A 12,056-nucleotide genomic window follows, 5' to 3' on the forward strand; every position below is an offset into this window, starting at 1 on the left:
CTGCAGTGACTTACAGCTCAGAGCACTGAGAGCCTCAACAGAGAACTGAACTGATCTGATTGAACATGGACAGATGCTTCATACTGATTCTCATTGTGGGAACAGGTGCCTTATTTATGGATAAATAAGGTACCTCGTACCGCGAGGCCCAAAAACAGAGCGTCGCCTCTCGTGCTCCTCTCGGCCGAGAACTTCCATGCCCAAACAAGATCTCAGGGCAGTTATCGAAGCTAAGAAGTCCTCGGCCGAAAAACCCTAATGCCAAGAGCAGTATGTAACCACAAGAGGGTGCTTTGCAGTATAGCACATGAATAGTGCTCAAATAACGTAATTGTCTATGAAACAGATCAGATCTGTTCTGCTCTTTCAAAGAGCTCTCTGGAAGAGGTGGGGCATAAACACTGATATCTGATGTGATCTTCTTTAACTTCAAGTCTGTTAGAGAGAGAATAAGAAACACACAATGAGTCTCTATTCTGTCATTCTGCTTTCTGCGTTTGCACGTAAGTATTGAATTGTTTTGAATCTAAATACTCAAAATGGAGCCATAATGGCTATTTTCTGCTCAAAATTAAGTATAAATGTTTTTCTTTTTGTTGTAGGTTGCGTTCTATACTGAACATCTAAATTTAGTAATTTAATTTTAACACCAGAAATCTTTACAAGAGATTTGATCTACTTTCACAGATGCAGCTTATGGAAATGAAATCAATCCCACCAAAACAGAGGTGTTTGCTGATGAGGGTTCAAATGTTACATTATCCTGCAGTTATTCATCTGCATATTATCTTCACTGGTATCGTCAGTATCCTGGATCAGCTCCTGAGTTCATTGTGCTCATCTCAGACAGTTCAAAACAAACTAAGGATTCCTATGTAGATTCTAGATTCACAACCAAAGTCACTAAAGTCAGTAAAGAAAATCTTGTGGATCTGGAGATCTCCTCTGCATCTATAACAGACTCTGCTCTGTACTACTGCGCTCTGGAGCCCACAGTCACAGGAAACACAAGAACACTGCACAAAAACCTGACACATACCCAACACCCATATCTGCTGTTTACACTAGAGAACACCCCTCGATTCAACAAAAAACAGTATGCACGAATGGTCATTCACAGAATAAAAAGATATAGGATGACACACAAAGATAATTCAAGTGTAACGGGGGTATTAAGCCCGTTGTGTAGGGGAAATGGATTATGGCTGCCCTGGAAGTTTGGACAACGAAAGGATCTTGGTCCCCGTTCCCCAACCTTTTAGTATCGTTACACACTAATGTGGGTATGTGGTTTCTTACTCTATTGTGTTAGAACACTACTGATTGACAAGGGTAGGCTTCAGTTATAGTAGTGATACACGGTGGCTTCCTGAAGTGAAATTGCATATATGACAGTGCAGTGTTATATGCTCCTCCCTCCCCAGATCTAATAAAGTAAGTGAGACTTCCCCACTCCCTGACAGCTCCCAAGAGAAGAGTACACGTTCCAAGTTTAGAAATTAAACTATTTAATCTAGATTTCTTCTTCCTATGATTTTTATTTTTTTGTCTGATTAAGAAAGCAATTAAACGAAAATAGAAAGAATTTACAGTATTTGTGCCGTTGTTACAAATTTACATAATCACCTTCAACACATCAGTTGAAAGAAAAACTTTCACTTGTCAACTTTCACTTGTGATTTAACAAATAGCTAATGAAACTTCAAAATGAAATCACATACAATTTTTCAATTGGTAGAACCACAAATTCTCACCCTTCTCAAATGATCACTTTTAAACAATCACATTTGAAGAAAACAATACACAATTAAATCTTACTTTAGAATGAGCACTTATAAGAAATGTCCTTTGAAAGGTTTACTCACAGTATCTTCTGTTCTGTAGTGCACTTGAATTATCACAGTTCACTGTTTATCAGTTCAGTCACTGAATAAAATGGAAAAAAATGAGAAAAATACCAGTTCGTAGAACGATGAATTAGAGTGCGTTGTCTGGACTTAGGGTGCGTTGAAATAAACTGAACATCACAGTTTAATTTAAAAAAAAAATCACTCAGTCTTGTAAAAAAAATAATAAATGAAAAAAAATATCCCACAGATAAACTGCCTCAAAAGGGTTCAAACTGCGATGAATCAACTGGAGATGTCCCTTGGATGGCAGGGTAACAACTCAATCTTCAAACTCTGATCGGAGGAAAAGTTAATTGCATTTCACAGCGGTCTCGGTCTCACGTGCGCTAATACGTGTGGGAAGCTTAATTACACGTGAACAGTCTCGTTGACATGTTAGATCTCGCCGATGCGTTTCAATCAAAACACGAGTGCAAAATGCAGCTAAAACACATAAAAGATATTTAAAAAAAAATACAAGCAAACAGGGTTTTCACTCTAAGCTTACTCACAATCTCAGTGGCCTTCACGTTACGTAACTGCGTCACTCTAACAGCCAACACACATCACGAGAAAAAAAATCTATTTACTTCTATGAGCCGCGGGTCACTTTCCACACCTTCACTTAGTGCAGTTGTATTTTACTCGACGTAAGCCTCGATAATCTTCCGTTGAATCAACTTTATCGAACGAGCTTCTCGATCACAACGCTGCACTCACTTCTGTGTGCGACACACCCATACATCACGCTCTTCTTCGTCTACACCTGCTGCAATTACAGCATGCGCAAAAAGCGGACCACTCGCCAAAATAAAAGTATCCCAAAAATAAACTTCTTTCAAAATAATATATCCGTTACATTCCCCCCTGCTAGACCCTGCCACTCCATTGACATCTCCGGCAGATTCATCTCTGAAACACAAAACAACATGTTAAGAAACATGGCATTATAGATTAATAACTTATTATTACCCAAAGTTTCAGAAAACTCTGAACTCTTATTTCACAACATAGTCACTTCTGTACTTCACAGGTAAGATACCCTTGTTTTGCCTCTGAGAACGCCTAGGCTCAGAAATACTTTCCCTTTCAGTTTCGGAAACATCAGCATCATCTGAGTCACCTTGTACCCTCAACTCTGATTCTGCTATTACATTCTGATTCTCGTAGCTGTCACACTGTCGTATTTCCTCTGACTCCCCTTGACCCACCCTTGTGTGTGCATGGTAATTGGAGTGTTGCGGAGCTTCAGGATAGCAGACAAAGTCCGATATGTCTGTGACTGTCTCTGTTTTATCTCTCACACGATGCCGGCATGTACGCGGTGTTGTAGGTGATGGGAACGAACAGTGCCGAAGCTGATCTCTGTGTACTACTTTCGTAGGACCCCCCTTTTCTGGTTTGATGGTAAACACAGGTATGTCTGAGTGGTTTTGCTTTATCACTAAATAAGGTGTGTCTTCCCATTTGTCCTGAATTTTATTTCTACCCCTGTGTTTGTGATTGCGCAGTAGCACCCGATCTCCAGGCCTCACAAGAGCTCCAAATGTCTTGCGATCATAAATCCTCTTTCTCTTTCTGGAAGCCTCTTGAGATGCTGTGTTTGCAACTTCCACAGCCGTCTTCAGTCTTGCATGATGAGCTTTCACCCAGTCATCTAGGTTATCCACCTCATCCTCTTTTAGATCCTTTTCTCCAAGGACATCCATTGGTAAACGTGCATCCCTTCCGAACATTAAATAGAACGGAGAATAACCAGTAGATGAATGGACATTACTGTTGTAGGCCATTACCAGCTCTGGCAGATGAGTCTTCCAATCTCTCTTCTTCTCTGGAGGCAAAGTTCTTAACAAGTCGTGCATGGTACGATTAAATCTCTCACACTGAGAGTTTCCCTGTGGATGGTATGGGCTCGTACGACTTTTACCTATACCATAGATCTTGCAAAGCTCTTTGATCACATTGGCCTCGAAACATCTGCCCTGGTCAGAATGCAAACGAGCCGGACAGCCATAATAAACAAACCAGTGCTTGAGCAGGGCCTTTGCAGTTGTATTTGCAGTCTGATTCCTGGTAGCAACAGCGACTGTGAATCTGGTAAACATATCAGTGAGAACGAGCACATTTTCATACCCTCCAGAAGATTGTTCAAGCTGTGTATAATCCATGGCTAGGACCTCTAATGGAGCTGAAACATTACTGCATGTCATAGGAGCTCGAAGCCTGGGGAAAACATCTTTGGCCAGTGTACATCTCTTGCACTGCCTTATCCAGCATGGAACATCTGCAGACATGGTAGGCCAGTAATAACTGCGTCTCATTCGAGTTAATGTACTTCTTTCACCGAAATGACCTCCGTGTTCATGTTGTCCCTCATACACTTCATGCTGTAGAGGCTCAGGAACGACCATCTGCCAGATCTCTTCCCCATCCCTAGGATCCAGGATGCGTCTGAACAGCACTCCCTGACACAACTTAAGACGGTCAAACTCCTTGGCAAGCTTTTTCATTTTAGACTCCATACAATTGAGATTCATTCTACTTGGTCTCTTGTTCTCGGATACTGCTTTATAAATGGGGCCGATCAAAGGATCGTTCTTCTGCTGCTTTCCTATCTCACTCCAGCTATACCCATTTATTTCTCCTCTTATTGATGCTTGAACCGCAGCTTTACCTTCAAGTTCCTCTCGGTCAATTCTCCTGCCTGGCCACAACCATGCTCTCACCTCGTCAGCTCCTAGTCTGATGAAATCCTTTCCATCATCGTCCTCCTCTGGTTTCTCCCTTGAGGGGATCCTTGACAAGGCGTCTGCATTTGTGTTGTGTCGGCCAGGTTTATAACATACCTCAAAGTCATACTCTGCCAGCTGTGCTACCCAGCGCTGCTCAACTGCACCAAGATTAGCGGAGTAAAGGTACCGTAGTGGGTTATGGTCAGTAATCACCGTGAATTTTGAATACATGAGGTATTCTCTAAATTTTTCTGTGATCGCCCACTTTAATGCAAGCAGCTCCAACTTGAATGCACTATAGTTTTTATCATTCTTCTCTGAACCTCTTAGTCCTCTGCTTGCATATGCCACCACACGCTCAATCCCCTCCTGCTTCTGGCTAAGGACTGCTCCCAGTCCGTGATGACTTCCATCCGTGGTAAGTGTAAAGGGCTCACTGAAGTCAGGGTATGCCAGAATTGGTGGAGACATTAAACACCCTTTCAAATCATCCAATGCGGTCTGGCAGTCTTGAGTCCAAGTGAATGTTACTGGCGTCTTGCTTCTCTTTCCTCCACTTACCAGCGCATGTAGTGGTTTGGCCATTTGAGCAAACCTTGGGACGAATCTTCGGTAATAACTCATAAAACCGAGCACTTGCCTGACTTCTCTCACATTTCTGGGAACTGGCCAGGTGTCCAAAGCTTTAACTTTCTCGTTATCTACTTTTATGCCTTCTGAGCAAATCTGGTGCCCTAAAAACTTTACTTCAGGCCTTAGAAAGAAGCACTTGCTTGGCTTTAACTTCAGACCATGTTTTCTTAGCCGGTTAAAGACAAGTTCTAACCTCTCACAGTGACTTTCAAAATCTCTGGAGAAGATAATGACATCATCCAGATAGACCAGAAGAACATCAAAGGCCAAGTCACCTAGCACCACACCCATCAGACGCTGAAAGGTGGCCGGAGCGTTGCACAACCCGAACGGCATCCTGGTCCACTCAAACAGCCCAAATGGGGTGGTGACGGCTGTCTTCTCCCTATCTTTCTCACTCACAGCCACCTGGAAATACCCAGCAGTCAAATCCAGTGTAGAGAACAGTTTAGCGTTGCCCAATGCATCCAAGGACTCGTCCACCCGTGGAAGCGGATAAGCATCCTTATACGTCACTTGGTTCAGCTTTCGATAATCGCAGCAAAAACGCACACTGCCATCTTTCTTCATTACGATAACTGCCGGTGATGCCCAGGGGCTACTGCTTTCTTTGAGGATTCCCTGAGACACCAGATTTTGGACATGCCTCTTGACTTCTTGAAATATCTGTGGTGGTACTCTACGATGACGCTGTTTTATTGGTGGTGCTTCGCCAGTAGGGATATCATGCACCACAGCTGTGGTGTAACCATAATCTCGGTCATCTCTGGAGAAGACATCTCTGTTTTTTGATAACAACTCAACGAGCCTTTCACATTGTGTTGGTGTGAGACCCTCATAATTTACTTCAACCGGAACTGGCGGCTGCAGAAGTAAGTTATTATCAGCATGAACATTATCTTCCTTTAATCCTTTGACATGAAGTACACCGTCATCTTCCTCCAGTTCAAGAACATCCTTTGTGACCACCTCTTTTGGCTTAAAAATAGAAGCCACTCTAGATCGGGGTGCAATTCTAACAGTCTTTCCACTCAAGTTCAGCATACGCACAGGAACCTTTCCACAGTTTGTTTTAGCAAGAACATGAGCCACTAAGAGTCCTTTTGGCAAACTAGTGCCATCTGCAGGTTCTACCAGCACATTACATTTCACCCTAGGTGACACTCCACAGAGGCCCTCAAGTACCTTCTCACAGCGGGGAGGAATAGTGACAGCTTGTCTTCCAGCAATCTTAACATACCCAATCCTTCCGCCAGGCCCTAGATGTCCTGCTTCCTTCTCAACTCTTGCAAGTACCCTCCGGACTTGAGCTTCATCTCGCTGACTATACTTGTCTACCTTTTCCATCCCCTCTGCTGAGATGAACAAAGACTGCACTTCATTGAGTATATTCATACCGATGATCCCAGACACTCCTTTCATTTCCTTGACATCAGGACTTGTGTCAGTCAAAACGAATATGCACTTCCTAGGAAACACTTTTCCCATACATTCGACATCAGCCTGTAAGCAACCTAAGACAGGAATGTCTAGTCCATTGGCCGCTGTCAGTTTAACCCAACATGCAGAGGACAACTTTAGCTTTTGCTCCCCAAAATGCTGTCTGAAGTGGGATTCGGAGATGGTGGACACCTCTGACCCTGTATCTAAGAGGCACTTGGTCCTGACACCGGCTATCTTCACATCAACTGCAAGACAATCCCCAAAAGCACTATCCTTCAGTTTATCAGCAGCCTCATCCGCCAGCCATTCTGCTGTGTGACATCTAATCAATGAGGGCCCTGGGCTTTTCTGTACTGCACCTCCTGAGTCTTTCTCTGTTACTTCAGCAGACTCCACTATACACTGTGGTGGGGCTGGTCCCCTCCCAGACTTGCCTCCTTGTGGACAATAGCGGCTGGTGTGTCCAGGTTCACCACATGAATAACAAATATAACGTCCTTCACTGTCTTTTAACGGTTGTTTCTTTGGATGGTTCTGCTGTGGTCTATCCCTTTCTTTTGCATGAACGATTTGATATAATTCCTCTTGACGAGCAGCTATTTTCTGAATTGCTTCATGCAACTTCTCTAAAGACAGAGTGGAGGGAGCATCCTGTGCTGCAGCAGCATTTACTACCCCTCTAGCACGGATACTGGGCCTGAGATTACTAGAAGACTGTGCTTCTTCCTCCTCTGACCAGGTAATTGCCGCTTGCATCAACTCCACAAAACTCAAATCTGGCTCAGCCTTAATTCTGCGTTTCATCTCTCGGCGCAAGAAGTCATCTTTTAGGCCTAGCACCAGTTGCTCTTTCAAAACCTTTTCAGCATCTGCTACTCTATCTGGCTCTCGGCGCTGAACACAATTAAGTCTTTCCCGAAGGTCATATGCATAGGAACGTATTGTTTCTCCTGTATTCTGAGCACGATCATAGAAGTCCTTCAGCCTTGTACCAATGGGCACTTTATCTCCATAGGTGTCAAGGAGAACAGTGAAGATGTTGTCAACGGACTCCTCTTTTCCATCCATCATGAACTTCACTGTGGCTCTGGCCTCATCTTTTAGGTGCTGTTTCACCAGCTCTACCCGATCCTCAGTGGGCACCCTCATGACTTGAAATGCAGACTTCATTGATGCCACCCATTCTTCAATACTCAGGTCACCTGGTTTTGAAACGCAACCAGTGAAATCAGGGAGCTTCCGGTCCCTAGGGATATAAATGGCAGCTGGGGTCGCTTGGGCAGAGGCCTGGCTCTCAATTACGACCTTTGCTAAGGATAGGGCTTCTCTCTGCTCTGTCCTGGCTTGGTCAAGTGCCCCCGCCTGCTCAGCAAACCTCCTCTGCATCTCTGCCATCTCTCTCTTTAGTTCCTCCAGCTCAGACATTTTCTTACTTGACAAAAATTTGTGGGCCTGGAGACGTGTGACTATCTAAATGTGCCTAATTCGATCCTGTTCGTGACGCCACTTTTGTAACGGGGGTATTAAGCCCGTTGTGTAGGGGAAATGGATTATGGCTGCCCTGGAAGTTTGGACAACGAAAGGATCTTGGTCCCCGTTCCCCAACCTTTTAGTCTCGTTACACACTAATGTGGGTATGTGGTTTCTTACTCTATTGTGTTAGAACACTACTGATTGACAAGGGTAGGCTTCAGTTATAGTAGTGATACACGGTGGCTTCCTGAAGTGAAATTGCATATATGACAGTGCAGTGTTATATGCTCCTCCCTCCCCAGATCTAATAAAGTAAGTGAGACTTCCCCACTCCCTGACAGCTCCCAAGAGAAGAGTACACGTTCCAAGTTTAGAAATTAAACTATTTATTCTAGATTTCTTCTTCCTATGATTTTTATTTTTTTGTCTGATTAACCCCTTTGCGTGCAAACATCGCTGACGGCCCCAATTTATTATTGTTTCACTTTCACAGCACATTAAACATCACTGTCTTACTTCATCTGGACAAACTATGCATCAATTTAAAGTTTAAAGACTCTAGCTTCGATATTTGACCAATATTTTGATAAAACATTGTTGCAGTGACAGATATTTAGTGATTTATGTCAGGAGTGCAAAATAATAAATCCGTATTATGCCACATTTTGAATAGAAATTCACCTCTCAGTCATATTCAGTCACGTCAAGAGCGGTTTATTTGTGTTCACATAGACTCACTGAACAGCGTCAATAAGGATTTACAGACCAAAGATGCATATCTGCGGAGATATATGGATATATTTACTGATGTTTACTTCATATTTCTTCAGACAGAATCGTCATTTCTATTAATTTTCCACGGATTTACGCGATCAGATGATAAACAGCCTCTCCCAGCGATCTGTGTATGTGTTTGCTGTGCCGGCAGCTCGTGCGGTGTGTGACTCAGACTCTGATTGGGCCTTCCCAAAAGTCAATCTGAGAGTGTAATATCTGGACACCGCCCCATCGTGTCACATGCTTCCTGCACACTTCCTGGTAGTTATCTGGCCAAAACAACACTGAAAAACCTCTGTACACACAAAATATCCGAACAATAAACCCGCGATTACGATAGTAAAGCTTGGTATGAGAATTTCTTGAGATCTGGGGCGTTTTTATAAAAAAAATCGAAAATGTACATCGGAAATGCTAACTTGTGCAGCGATGAAAAAAGCTACAAATAACATATTTTTACAACAGTAAACGACCAAATTCCACCCCTGATCGCTAAAGGAAATTATTATAAACACTCGATCGGGGTTTAAAGTGAGTTTTTAGTAAAAGTGTACTAATAATTTCATAAATTGTCAGATGTAGCTTGATGCTAACGTTAGCACCAATGCTACTAATAGCAGGTGCTTTTCTTCTTCATAATGCATTTTTGTCTCAATAATTCACGTAAGGTCGTAAGAAAATGTTTTGTTGTATTTTTATAGTAAGACTTTTGATAAATAAGGGCTAAATGCAAACAGAGACTGAAGTGAGATTGCTGCTTTGTGTCTTTGTAAAGCCTGAAAAACCACAATCAAGGCTAATAAAGGTGGAATAAAAACAAAAGAATAATGATAAAAGAATAATGCGGATAATGTGTCATACCTGGCGGAGGTGTGAAAGACTCGTTTGGTGAGAACAATGGAATAACAGATAGGGATTAATCGGGCAGTTTTCACAGCCAAACAAACACAAAATACACAGGAGAGTTTACATGTGAGATCTCACAGAGATGACAAGGGCCATAAATCAATCTGATTAGCCTTCTCTAAAAACACACATGAAATGGCCTTAGAAAATATTTCATAAAATTCACCGTTTTACAGATTCGATTATGAAATTTTTTATGAAGGTTTGGAAGACTTGTGGCCTTAGCTACACTGTGTTTTCAAACTCATATCCTACATCAACAATTTTTTAAATACATTTAAAACATATGTTTTTTATATTTTTATTTTTGTTTTTATGTTTGAGCTTATATATCTCTATTATCATAACAGTCTGAGTGATTCTGATTCCTGAACAGTAAACTTTAAAGTGTCAGCTTTGTGAACAAAGTTTGATTATATATCTAGTCAGAAAGAATCATGAGCAGAAACCTTTTTATTTTGGGTATGTAATTTCGGTCTCCATGCCAAAAAAGGGGGGTTACTAGTAAGGGGTTAAGAAAGCAATTAAACGAAAATAGAAAGAATTTACAGTATTTGTGCCGTTGTTACAAATTTACATAATCACCTTCAACACATCAGTTGAAAGAAAAACTTTCACTTGTCAACTTTCACTTGTGATTTAACAAATAGCTAATGAAACTTCAAAATGAAATCACATACAATTTTTCAATTGGTAGAACCACAAATTCTCACCCTTCTCAAATGATCACTTTTAAACAATCACATTTGAAGAAAACAATACACAATTAAATCTTACTTTAGAATGAGCACTTATAAGAAATGTCCTTTGAAAGGTTTACTCACAGTATCTTCTGTTCTGTAGTGCACTTGAATTATCACAGTTCACTGTTTATCAGTTCAGTCACTGAATAAAATGGGAAAAAAAATGAGAAAAATACCAGTTCGTAGAACGATGAATTAGAGTGCGTTGTCTGGACGTAGGGTGCGTTGAAATAAACTGAACATCACAGTTTAATTTAAAAAAAAAATCACTCAGTCTTGTAAAAAAAATAATAAATGAAAAAAAATATCCCACAGATAAACTGCCTCAAAAGGGTTCAAACTGCGATGAATCAACTGGAGATGTCCCTTGGATGGCAGGGTAACAACTCAATCTTCAAACTCTGATCGGAGGAAAAGTTAATTGCATTTCACAGCGGTCTCGGTCTCACGTGCGCTAATACGTGTGGGAAGCTTAATTACACGTGAACAGTCTCGTTGACATGTTAGATCTCGCCGATGCGTTTCAATCAAAACACGAGTGCAAAATGCAGCAAAAACACATAAAAGATATTTAAAAAAAAATACAAGCAAACAGGGTTTTCACTCTAAGCTTACTCACAATCTCAGTGGCCTTCACGTTACGTAACTGCGTCACTCTAACAGCCAACACACATCACGAGAAAAAAAATCTATTTACTTCTATGAGCCGCGGGTCACTTTCCACACCTTCACTTAGTGCAGTTGTATTTTACTCGACGTAAGCCTCGATAATCTTCCGTTGAATCAACTTTATCGAACGAGCTTCTCGATCACAACGCTGCACTCACTTCTGTGTGCGACACACCCATACATCACGCTCTTCTTCGTCTACACCTGCTGCAATTACAGCATGCGCAAAAAGCGGACCACTCGCCAAAATAAAAGTATCCCAAAAATAAACTTCTTTCAAAATAATATATCCGTTACACAAGTATTCATAACGTTTTATTAAAGCAACTATGTTTAAAGAAGTGATTAAATCATATTTAGATGCATTTGGATTTTGTCCGATTGTGAAACGTGTGAGGTTTATATCTTAGGGGTAGTGTGTTGAACAGAGACTGAGTCGTACGATAATGATACCCCTTTTAGTTATTCTAAACAAATGTCCAAGAGTATATCAGCGAGTAAATAGCTCTATAACATAAAGAGGGATAAATATAGTGGGGATAAAGCATTTGTTCAAAAATCCTTCTCGATAAAGAATTTTTCAAGGTTTACAAAATAATATCAGGTTAGCAAATTCAAACTTCAACCACAGTGTCATGAGCCTCAAATCATCCCAACAAACAAGCTTTTCAGTGAGCATTTAACTAATACATTAGCATACACTGAGGACCTGACCTGAATCTGCAATTCAAAATCGAATTTAAATCCAGGAGTATTAACACTTTCAAACATTCATGTTAATTTTATTTGTT

This window comes from Carassius auratus, unplaced genomic scaffold, assembly GCF_003368295.1.
Source record: "Carassius auratus strain Wakin unplaced genomic scaffold, ASM336829v1 scaf_tig00009453, whole genome shotgun sequence".
Classification (NCBI taxonomy): Eukaryota; Metazoa; Chordata; class Actinopteri; order Cypriniformes; family Cyprinidae; genus Carassius; species Carassius auratus.